Raw genomic sequence first — 13,048 nt, 5'->3', positions numbered from 1 at the left:
TTTCTCACTTTTCTGATTAAATTTGCTCTTTGGAACTCTGGGAAGTCCTAAAAGGCTAAAGGTTTCTACACACAGGATGCAGGGGACTAGGGGGTGGGTGGTTCCTGCTCAGTTTCTATAAGACAAAATTTACCACCCAATCCATATAGTAGCACCTGAATGAATGTTCTTTGCTGTATTTTAAGTTTCATCTCATCTAACAACAAGAATTGGAGGATAAAGTAGCAAATAATGAACCCATGTTTCAGATTCTGTTTTTCACAAGAAAAAAATTTTCTTTTCTCTCTCAGCCTTTGCACTCACTGGCTGGAATATTTAGCCAGCACGTGCAGTTTCTTTTGCAACACCATGACGGCAGTTCAGTCTTGCCACTTGTATAAATCAGTTTAGAAAACGCTTGGAGAAGATCATTTTTTCACAGTCACATTAAAAAATTGAAGAAGTGAATAAGTAAGGAATAACATATGTTATAGTCACTCTGGAAAACAGTTTGGCCCCTTCTTAGAAGTTAAACATACACTTACCAGACAACCAAGTAATCCCATTCGTAGGTATTTGCCCAAGTGGAATCAAAACTTATGTTCATACAAAAACCTGTAGTCAGTGACTAAACAGGTGAATAGATACACTGTGATACATCCAAACAATGGAGTACTACACAGCAATAAAGAGGAACAAACAATAAATACACACAACGTGGATAAACCTCAAATGCAGCTTGCTGAGTGAAAGAACCTAGTCTTAAATGGTTATATACTATACAATCCCACTTACATGGCATTTTCGAAAAGGCAAAACTATAGGTACAGACAACAGGTCAGTGACTGCAGTGATTAAGGACGGGGAGAGGGTCTGCTTATGAAAGAAAAGGGAATTCTTTGGGGTGTCTACAGTGTTCTATATCTTGTAGTGGTTACAAGACTCTATGTATGTATAAAACTGCATAAACATGCACACCCAAAAAAGTGAACCTTACTGTGTGTAAATTTTACCATACATAAATTTAAGAATTAAAAAAAGAAAGTAAATAAGCAGACCCTTCTCATAGGGAATTGATGACTATTAAAAGAAACCTCTTTATTTATTCACATGAATATTCTAATGCTATATAGCAGTTCTTAAGAACAAATGCTAAGGGGAGCACAGCACTTCAGAAAATCTGCACGTAAAGGTATTGAAGAAGGTAGCACATTAGTTCAAGTCTGAATGGATGTTCTGATGAGGGGGTAGAGAGCACAGCAGAGGTAACAGCTCCCTACCCCAGTAGTGCTAAAGGTGTGAGAATAGGTACAGAGAAAAAAAAACAAAACCCTGGGCATATTCAGCAAACACTATTGGTCTCATTTGGCTGGAGCTTAGAGAGCAGGGTTGACAAGCAGAGTGCAGTGAAATGATAGTACCTACCTTGTCTGGGGGAGGTGAGGATTAAATGGCATAATGATATAATGCACGTATAATGGTATAATATAAGTGAAGATTAAAGGATGCAAAATGTAACAATGCATGTATAATGATGTATGTATAAGCACTTAGGGCATGGAATGACTTATACCACTTACTAAGATTTCTCTAGATATTAAGGAAAATGCAAGCTTCTTAGTCTGGGAGGAGCAGGACACAGAGTGGGCTAAAACTGAGGGAGCTAGAGTTGGGGATGTTAATTAAAGTCTTTTGCTCCTGGTCATAGAGAATGAGGTTCTGAATCAAGCAATGGCAGCAGGAACAAAACAGACATGTAGACCTATATCTGCAACTCTGCAGATATACAAGGAATGAGATTAAATGAAACCAATGTTTAATCTGAGATTAAAATTAGGGAGAGGCATAGAGTTCAGGGAGAAGAAACTGCCCACATAGTGGTCTTTCCAAAACAGAAACATGATGTTATAGACTACATGTGTCCTTCTAAAATTCGTATGTTGGAATCCTACCACCACAGTGTGGTGGCATCAGGAGACGGGGCCTTTGGGAGGTGATTAGGGTTTGATAAGGTCATAAGAGTGAAGTCCTCCTGAATGGGATTAGTGTCCTTATGAGAGTCTTTTTTTTTTTTTTTTTTTTTTTTTATTGGAGTATAGTTGCTTTACAATGTTGTGTTAGTTTCTACTGTACGGCAAAGTGAATCAGCTATACGTATACATATACCCCCTCTTTTGTGGATTTCCTTCCCATTTAGGTCACCACAGAGCATTGAATAGAGTTCCCTGTGCTATACAGTAGGTTCTCATTAGTTATCTATTTTATACATAGCATCAATAGTGTTTATACGTCAATCCTAATCTCCCAATTCATCCCACCTTCCCTTTTCCCCCCTTGGTATCCATAAATTTATTCTCTATATCTGTGTTTCTATTTCTGCTTTGTACATATGATCGTCTATACCAATTTTTTCAGATTCCACATATATGCGTTAATATACGATATTTGTTTTTCTCTTTCTGAATTACTTCACTGTATGACAGTCTCTAGGTCCATCCACGTCTCTACAAATGAGCCAATCTCGTTCCTTTTTATGGCTGAGTAGTATTCCATTGTATATATGCACCACATCATCTTTATCCATTCCTCTGTTGATGGACATTTAGGTTGTTTCCTTGTCCAGGCTATTGTAAATAGAGCTGCAATGAACACTGGGGTGTATGTGTCCTTTTGAATTATGGTTTTCTCTGGGTATATGCCCAGTAGTGGGATTGCTGGATCACATGGTAGTTCTATTTTTAGTCTTTTAAGGAACCTCCATACTGTTCTCCACAGGGGCTCTATCAATTTACATTCCCACCAACAGTGCAAGAGGTTTCCCTTTTCTCCACACCCTCTCCAGCATTTATTGTTTGTAGATTTTGTGATGATGGCCATTCTGACCAGTGTGAGGTGATAGCTCATTGTAGTTTTGATTTGCATTTCTCTAATAATTAGTGCTGGTGAGGATTTTTTCATGCATTTGTTGGCTTCCTCGGCTCTGCTCTCTGCCTTGTGAGGTTACAATGAGAAGTTAGCTATTTCCCACCTGGAAGAGGGTTCTTACCGGAATCTGACCATGATGGCGCCCTGATCTCACATTTCCAGCCACTGGGATTGCAATAAATTTCTATTGTTTATAAGCCATCCAGTTTATAGTTTTTGTTACAGCTGACCAAACTGACTAAGACATAATTATGTCTCTCCTTATCTGGGGATCTTTCTCTTCACCAGGGTTCCATTGCATTCAAGATAAAGACAAGGTCTTTAAAATTCCCTCCAAAGTCCAACATTCTCTGAAACGTTCTCATTCTTCTGGCTTCAGAGTCTACCATTCATCTGCTCACTCCCTACGTTCCCACCACTCTCCTTACAACTTCTTAAATGCACTATGCTCCCTCTAGTTATAAAGCCTTGGTGTATGTTACTTGTTCCCTGCCCAGAACCCTCTCCTAACTTACTGTCTTTCCCCTCATCCTCCATCTATGCCCTCACTTCACCTCTAATGCTTTCAGATCTTCATTCAAACTTCACCTCCTCAGGAAGCCTTCCCCTTCCTCCTCTATCTGTTCAGTATTGTCCGGCACACACCCTCTGAAGCCATGGACTCTTCTTTGTAGTTTTGATTTCACAGTTATTACTTTCATAGGAACTCAAATATTTTCTCAAGAATGAAACAACTCATAAGTTTGAACTTCAAATAAGCATGTAGAAATGGAGAACACTGGGAAAGGAATTAGTTTGAATGGAACAGCCTTGCTTGAATTTTGCCTTGCATTAGAGAATTTTTTGCTTACTAGCTCAATAAAAATATTGTACATTCATTGATACATGTCAAGGTATTTTGAGTGAATAATAGGAGTTATATGAATAAAAAGGCTTCTTTAATATTCATTACATATGGCACAATTTTTAGCATATTTTTTCAATAAAATGCTCTTTAAAGATAATTTAGAATACTTGTAAAGAACATCAGAACATTTTCTTCATGTATGGTATACAAGATAATTTTAAAGAAAGAGGTAGAACATTAAGTCAAGTCAATTTCTACTTTCAGTCATGCCTGCCTTCCTAACTGTGCAGTGGTATTTGAGACTATATGCTTACGTTGTCAAATGCAGATGTTTGATGCAATTTCCGTAGTCCACTGAACAAGTCAGATGTGCCTTTAAGCACTGATTATTTATAATTTTATTTCTTTCCTAACCATGGGGGCCATCTAAGATACTCTCAGGAATACTGCTAGAACAACCCACCTTAAAATATTCCTGAACATACACACATGCAGCCATTCAAAGTAAAAGAGGCTTATCTAGTGCAAGCCACAGGGAGTGTGAAGGTAATTCTGCCTACTCATACTTCAAAGTTGCCTGATGATTGACTTAAAAGTACACTTGCCAATACTTCATAAGCAAGTTTTTATGTACTGTGTTTACTCCCTGTGGAAATATGATTTCCTCTGGCCCATCCTTATATATCAATATAATACCTCCTGAAGATTAGAGATATTATTTTTTGCTTATTTACTTTATTCTCTTGTTCATATTTAAAGTGAAAAAGAAACATTTTAAGAAGCTTTTAGGTCAGAAAGAATGAGAATTGCTATTTCAGTGCCTAAGGAAAGCAGGTCCCACCAGATTATGCCAAGATTCATTATAACATAGTTCCCAGTCAAATTGGACTTGGTTGTTCTTCATTTATTTAGCAGCTGTTTACTGGACATCTGCTGTGCCATGCACTTTGATAGATGCAGGATACACACTGACAGACAGCAGTCCCACTCTTTGTGAATCTATCTTCTGGTTGGGAAAAAAGACAGGAAAGAATTAAAGCTTGTGCAAATTGTGATAACCTCTATAAAGGAGAATTACATGGTGCCATAAGAGACAAGAACAGGATGATCAGGAAAATTCACTTTGAGGAGGTAGTTCTTAAGAGGTCCAAAAGATAAGAAGAAATAAATGTAGTCCCATTTCCTACCTTCATCCTACCCTTCAAGATGGAATGTGGAGATCAAGTATGCAAAACAAATAAGACTCCATCCAGTGGGCAGCATCAGAACTATTTCATCAAACTCGCATTGGCTGTTTCTCACACCTGGGGTCTCTGGGCTGCTGAAGACACATAGCAATGTACCCAAAAGAACTGGAGTAGCAATTTAAGGTCATGGAATCTCCAAGAATTGTGCTTAAGCCCTTAAATAGTACTGTTGGTGTTTGCAGGAGACAGAGGTTTGCCATAGAGTAGAGCTTGCAAGGGAGCAATAGATTTCAGGTGGCAGCCTCAGCTCCCACCACTGGGAGCCCCGACATCATCACTGTCATCAGTATGCATATAGCACCCGCTGAGGAAAGGTGCCCCAGTTCCAGCCTCTGAGCTGGAACTCTCACTTGAGATTCCACTGTCACCACTGTTAATCTTCTCTACTCTCACTGTAGATACAAGGAAAGAGAGAGCCTCCAAGCTGTCATCAGAAAGAAGAGTAAGTTATTGAAGTCTCCCCTACCAGCCACCTTGTTCCTTGAGGCTTCCCCTCCAGGTGTAAGAGAATAGTGACAAAGAATGAACCTTCCCCAATGTGAAATAGAAAATCCCAGGAGCCAATAGATAGCACTATTATTTGACATTTCATAGTCAAACTATCATTTTTGCCTTGTTTACCATTTAGTTTTAGTATGGTCATTTTCTGTTACTCCGGTTACTCTACCATTTATCCTCTCCTTCTCATCTTCTCCATATCACCCTCCCCATTGACTTGATCACTCTAGGAAAAAATTGGGTTTCCGTTTCCTTTCTATTAAATCCTCTTCTACCCTTCCCTTTATTCCACAACCCTGGCAAGTCATTTTTTTGTACAATAACTTTTTATCCCACCTGGAACAGGGTAGTTGAAACTCCAGTATGTTAATTACCAGATCTAATTCTCACTATACTCAAAGAACTTTGGATGAAATATTTAACATTTCTGAACCTCCATTTGCTTATCTATAAATGGCTTTTAACTCCAAGTATACATCAAAATCAACTGGGACCTTTTTCAAAATGCTTATGCCTAAAACCCAGTGAAGAGGTTAGCCTGGAACTAAACATGCATATTTTATGAAGCTCCGTAGATAATTCTCATATCTCCTCCCCTCCTTTCCCTTTCCCAGTTGAGCACAACTAAATGAGATAATCTCTAAATTTACCAATCACAACAGTTTATAATTAAGTGATTTATTGCTAAACTTCTCAATATATCATTCTATACCTGCTACTACTTTCTCCTAACCACTTCTCAATCCATTGCAATGTCCACCTCTTACAATTTTCCTGAATTTTCCTCTTTATCATCTACCTCTCCTCCGAAGAAAACACCTTGTTCTTTAACCTCTTATGTATTTTATCTGAAAGGCATTATTATTATCCAAATAACTCAGGGTAAAAACAAAAAAGTCAATAGGAACTTTTTTTGCCACTTCTCCCTCACTCACACCCATGTAGTCATCATTTTCTCCAGGCTGTCTCTGAAACGCCTCTTTACTCCCTTCCATTCTGTTACCTTGGCCACTTTTACTGCCTGTATCCAGTGATTTCCTTTGTATTTCTTTCTCCCCATTGCTGCCAAAGCAATCACCTCAATGCAATAATTGAAGAAAATTTTATTAGTTTTAATAGCTGGCACCAAAATTCAGTTCTGGAGAAATTTTGTCTTTGATGGAAAGAGGTGTCTGGAATGCTTCCATTAAACATAGATGATTAAATACATGGATTTATCTCCCTCCTAAAACCACACTTAAATGAAAGTAGAATAAAAGAAGTATAAAGCCAAAAGGACAGAGAATGGAACGATAGGTGAGATATGCCAAGTTTTCAGAAAATAAAAACCAAATTGACTGTAGGAGAACTAAGAATGCTGAACACCAAGACTTCAGAGGAGAACACCAAGTCAATTCTCATTTTAAAATCAGGGAAATAATTCAGCTATTAGAAATTAGGTAATAAACATGGTAGAGACAAGTAGGCAGAGGGGCTGAAAATAAGAATGTTCATTGACAGTCTGTGTAAAGAAGAGTTAGAACTCTGAACTCCCTCTCTGGTCCTATACAAGAGACCACCATCCCTTCCATCTCAGCAAGAGGATTTTATTCATCACACTCCCAGTACCTAACATAGTAGGTACTCAGCCAATAGGTTTTCAATAAATTGATGGAACTGAATGTTTATTCCATAGTGACAATAAGCCAGGCTCCAGAGAAATACAAGGGAAAATCACAGTATTGAAAACTGAGTTTAAGTAAAAGTCCATACACTAGGTGATATGACACTCCTTCCAACCCCTTGTGCCACCAAGGTGCAAGAATACAGGAAACCAGAACTGTAACACCCACACCCCAAGCAATAAATTGAAGAATTCCTCTTTGGAGAAATAGATGGATTGCAAGACAAAAACCTAAACATTCTGATAGTAAGCAGGTCTTCCAAAGATATGACTGGCCCCATCCAATCAACCTACAGAGAAATCCACTAATTAACAAGCAGCACTCAGGGGTTTCCAATCAGTGTTTTAGTTCATCACTCTTAAGTATAAAATGTACAACAGAGGACAGAGTTTTTTAAAAGCTTCTAACATGAAAGAGCAATAAAATAGACAAGCAAGACTCAAAAGAAATAAACAAAGGTGTAAGAACAAAGGTAATCCCTCCATAAATAAATAAGTAAACACCTAGAATGTTTATCATCAAATAAGAAAAACAGGGCAAAACAAGAACAAGACTTTTTCTTTTAAGCAATGATAAAAAGAGAGGGAGATTGGAGATTTAAATTGTGAGAGTTAAAATTTAAAAATTCAATATAGAAGTGTTGGACGATAAATTCAAGGGAATCTTCCAGAAAGGAGAACAGAAATGCAAAAAAAAAAAAAAAAGGGGGGAAATTAAAAGTCTGAAGATCAATTTAAGAAATCCAGTATTCAACTAATGGAAGTGGTAGAGTGAAAACACAGAAAGTAGAGGAGACAGAATAATCAAAACATAAGACAACTTCTCAGATCTGAAAGACTTGAGTATTTTGCTTAAGGGAGTTCAGAGAATAGGCTAATGCCAAGGGGAAAAAGATCCACACCCATTCTTAACATCATGAAGTTTTAGAATACCAGGAACAAAGAGGATTATCATGTCTTCTAATAAGATAAATAAGCCACACTAGCAGGATAAAGAATCAGAACATCATAGCACTGTTCAACAGCAATGTCGGAAGCGATTGATAGAAGACATCAGAACAATGTCTTCAGATTCTTGAGTGAAATGATTTTTCAACTTAGAATTCCAATTTTTATTTATTTACTCCTAGTAAAATAAAAATTTATTTGACAAGACCAATTTGAAGCCCAAGAATATTTTTATGCTCTATTCTGCTTTCCTTTCAAGTGGGAAAATGTTAGCTGGCAACAGACATGGTATAATGATGAGGTTTGTACATTACAAAGGAACAAAAGTCAAGGCTCAAGCTGTCCTTGCCCAGATGGTTCTAGCTCCTCTTGCACAGAGAGGGGGGACTTTGTGAGGCTTTCCAAAGGGTAAAAGTAAGCAATTCATAGTATCCTTCAATTGAAAGCTGACATCTGGGATCTCAGACAGGAAACTATAATGATATATATTTTTTAATTCTCCATGATTGAAGTCAGAAACCTTGAAATATGAAGCTTAAAAACAAAGCAAAACAAAAAAATACTTTCCTGCTCTGTTGCTGTCAATGATTTCTGGAGTGGTTCGAGGATATAAAGTGTTTGAAGAGCTTCTGAGTCACCTATTTCAAACACTTGATCCCATAATCAAAGCTTAAGTGCAGAGATTTGCCAAATCTTGTTAATAGCCAGAGCTAACTTGAACACCTCATTACAAAGGCCATTTTTCCAGAAGCCATTGCCTTAAATGAAAAAAGTTCAAGGAAGCAAATTGGAAACTGAGCCAGAAATCAGGATATATGTCAGTTTTACCAACAGAGACAAAAACAAACAAAAAACAGTGTTCATCAGGCAGAAAGTCTGTTTGAAACGCGGATTTTTTTTTTTTTTTGTAATTAATCAGAATCATTGTCAAAGGAAACAAATGTGAAAGACTAGTTTTTATCTTTTTCAGAACAATAGATATTCTCTCTCAAATTTTTTTTTGTTTCTAATTGCTTTATCTGACTATCTAATTATTCATTGTGTGGAAATGACAGACTTCAGAACCCCAATTTTCAAGGGCTTGACTTTAATGGTCATGTATTTGAAAAGCAAGTTACATCTAAGCACTTGCCAGTCTGTTAGAACATTTTTACATTAATGAGTCTCTGAAGGGCTCCAGGAATCCAAGCTATTGGGAGCGGTAATTCAGATACGTGCCTGGACCTAATGACTTCATATGTAGATACAGAGCAGGCCAAATAAAGTGGTTCTTAGAGACCCAGTGAAATAGAACTGAAAACCACTTTCTGATGCCTTTCATCAATGTAGATGGTCAATCCAGACAGCTCTTTTCAAAAGAAGAAAAAGTACCGTTGTCCCATTAGCAGCTTTATTTGAGGACTAAATTATCTAAATTATCACTTCACTTCCCTGTGTAGCATCAATCAGGATGTAAGTTCAGCAGTTGATATTGAGTTTTTGTTTTTCATACTTTTTTTTTTAAACATCTTTATTGAAGTATAATTGCTTTACAATGGTGTGCTAGCTTCTGCTTTATAACAAAGTGAATCAGTTATACATATACATATGTTCCCATATCTCTTCCCTCTTGCATCTCCCTCCCTCCCACCCTCCCTATCCCACCCCTCTAGGTGGTCACAAAGCACCGAGCTGATCTCCCTGTGCTATGCGCCTGCTTCCCACTAGCTATCTATTTTACATTTGGTAGTGTATATATGTCCATGCCACTCTCTCACCCTGTCACATCTCACCCTTCCCCCTCCCCATATCCTCAAGTCCATTCTCTAGTAGGTCTGTGTCTTTATTCCCGTCTTGCCACTAGGTTCTTCATGACCTTTTTTTTTTCCCTTAGATTCCATATATATGTGTTAGCATACTGTATTTCTTTTTCTCTTTCTGACTTACTTCACTCTGTATGACAGACTCTAACTCCATCCACCTCATTACAAACACCTCCATTTCATTTCTTTTTATGGCTGAGTAATATTCCATTGTATATATGTGCCACATCTTCTTTATCCATTTTACGTATGCCAGTGGAATTGCAGCATCTCAATTACTGAAGAGGTACAAGTGTTTGCTCAAGTATCCCTGAAGTAAAGTTTGGAGTTATTTATTAGTTTGGTTTAATTATTTGCATTTTAAAATTAGGTTCACTATCATTTATTCCCAGTGATTTTAAGTGTTTAAATTGCCTTTCATCTACTCTAAAATAATTGAGCTACTAAGACTACAAACATCAATTTCTACACTTTTTACATTTTCTTTGTGCAAATATGTATGACTTTAAGAAGAGGAAAAAGGTAACTTTATTACTTTAAAGGCGAAAAATGAGAAATAATTTTATGGAAGTTTAGTTGAAGAGTTAAAACATAAAATTCTACAAAATTTAAAACCATGCAATATTTCAATATGCAATTCATGTTCAGTTTATCAAATCTATAGCATTTCATTCTAATGCCATAGTCAAAGTTGAATTGTCTCATCATGCCTGGAGGAAGATTTTTGTCAATTAACTGATTAGCGTTTCAATACTGATGAAAAGCACATTCTCAACTGACTTTTTAAATGTTTTAAAATAAAGCTAACCCTTGTATCCTTTTATACGCTGCACCGAGAAATTGAAATCATGCATTGGCTTCAAATGGTTGATCTGTATGTGTAAAAGTTTGTGTTTATTCATTCTCATTAAAGATCTTTATTTCTAAGAATAGAGGCTGTTTTCTCTCTAGATCTATAAGTTCTCTCAAACAGCACTATTCTTATTAAGGAACTAAATAAGCGATGATGATTAAGCAGTGGTTCATGTTTTTAACATGTCCACATTTCTGCTGTAAATTATAATTTTTTTTACTTTCATATTCATGAAATGGTTCCCTATTTCATGTCTGTTGCAATCATCTACTGGTTTTATGACACATGATAACAACATCACCCATAACAGTTGCAGGTATTTAGATGAATTAAGTCATAAACACCTCTGGGAACAAGAATGAAGGCATTTCTTAATTAAATGTTTTATAGCCCTGAAAAATAAGGTAACACACTGTACTTGTATATATTTGGTTCCAAACATAAGAAATAAAGGTTTAGAAAAAATAGTTTAATGTTTTTCATCAGTAAAAAATGTTTGCATAATTGAACTAAAACAAATATTTATACCAAGTAAATAAGATTTGGGTAGCAGAGGAAGTAGTTACATGCAAGGAACCAAATTTTAATTGCTTTACACTCATAAATAGCTGTTTTTTATAAATATTCTACCTCAAATTATTTAGGTTATTTAGGTGAGACCTTATGAAATTTTTTTGTATGCAAAAATTAAAGAGCAACAATTTCAAATAGTTCACCCTTACAGACTATAACACAGAAAGCAATAAAGTGTCATCCAGTTTGCTCCGATATTGTTTATTTTGTACTTCATCTAATCTGCACAGAAATTCTGCAAAGCAGATATATTTTATTATCACCATTTTTTCCATGGTTTATTAAGACTACAAACTGTTAAGGGGTGAAGCCAGGATTTGAAGCTAAGCTTGTCTGTAGGCAGAGCACATCCTCCTGTCATTTCTACACTACTGTGCCTCAAAGATGAGAGAATGGTCCAGCCAGATATGGGGAGCATATTGTCCCATTTACTGTGTCTGGAATTTCCTCCATTGTTATTTGGTAAAACCTATAAAATTTTAATATTCTGAACAATGACTGTGTCCTCTACATGAAAACAGGATTATTTTGAAAGCTTTGAAAATTAGGTGGCTTTCTGCTGCATAGCTTACTTATTTCTTCAGTTCTTTGTTGTTAGTTCTTTTATTACGGCTGTTCATAGACTTTGAGGATCTGGGTTATTCCTGGCTTCCATGATTCAGGGACTGCCCTGCTCCCTCAATCATTCTTTTGCTAGAGGATGCTTATCCAGATTAAGTAGAGTTAACCTTTTGAACTGAAGGCATCCAAGAGAGTGGTAAGAACTTATTAAACACAAAAACAGCAGTTTGAGCCCAACGAATTTTGAAGAGTGAGATGTGTAGAACCGTCATATTTAACTTGATAACAGGTAAGAATTTCATGTTCTAGACATGTTTTAGGATCAGCAAACATATCTCATCTACCACCTCCTGAGGTGCTGTTCATCTATCAGAAGACATAAATCCTCTGACTACTCCCCTCCCCGACACATGCTCCATGTACCCCAGAAAAAAAGATTTTCCCTATTAAACATGCTAGTGATTGCTGTGTGACTCTCTGAAACTTGGCTTAATTACAGTAGGCAAAGCGAAGACTTGAGAAATCATCTTGATCAGAAAGAAAACAGAAGTGTGCTGATGAGTAGAAGATACCCCACCATCAACCGAGATGTCTATAATAATTCATCTACTTGATAGTAGATCAGCATTTGACTCTTCTTTGCCTGCATTATACCAGGGCATGACTCCTGAGAGTTCAGGAATGTATCTCAGCTCTTTGTGTATTAATAATCTAAATAACATCTGTGAGAGAAGAAGTAAGCAAGATGGAGCCAGGTCTAATGTATTCTTTTTCCTTTCAATTTAACATACAAAAAAGATAAAACTTCCAGATAAACCCTGTTCTAAGGGAAATTTGACTCATCCCTGCCCCCACCATCTTTGGGCATCATTTTTCCTTAAGATCACCCCTTTTTATTAGGAAGACGTGACAGGAGAAAGCTCTCATCGCCAAGATGAGAGATGAAAAAATTACAGTCAAAAATCATCTTATGATTCCCAAATCCTCAGTTACCAGGGGAGATTGTGAAAAATTAATATTTCCTTGGAAACAACCCAAATATCCATAAACTGATAAATTAATAAATAAAATGCAATATATGTGTGTATATATGTATATATACACACAATGGAATATTATTTAACAATAAAAAACAAACTTTTTACATACTAT

The 13,048-nt window shown here is 36.6% G+C and overlaps 1 protein-coding gene across 1 annotated transcript in view; it reads left to right on the top strand.

Moving 5' to 3' along the window:
- The window catches only part of SPHKAP (SPHK1 interactor, AKAP domain containing), a 120,692-nt gene that overhangs the window by 56,305 nt on the left and 51,339 nt on the right, over positions 1 to 13,048 (top strand). The gene's annotated exons all lie outside the window — the stretch shown is intronic.

Source organism: Eubalaena glacialis, chromosome 1 (assembly GCF_028564815.1).
Source record: "Eubalaena glacialis isolate mEubGla1 chromosome 1, mEubGla1.1.hap2.+ XY, whole genome shotgun sequence".
NCBI classification, from domain to species: Eukaryota; Metazoa; Chordata; class Mammalia; order Artiodactyla; family Balaenidae; genus Eubalaena; species Eubalaena glacialis.
This window is presented reverse-complemented; position numbering and strand designations above follow the sequence as displayed.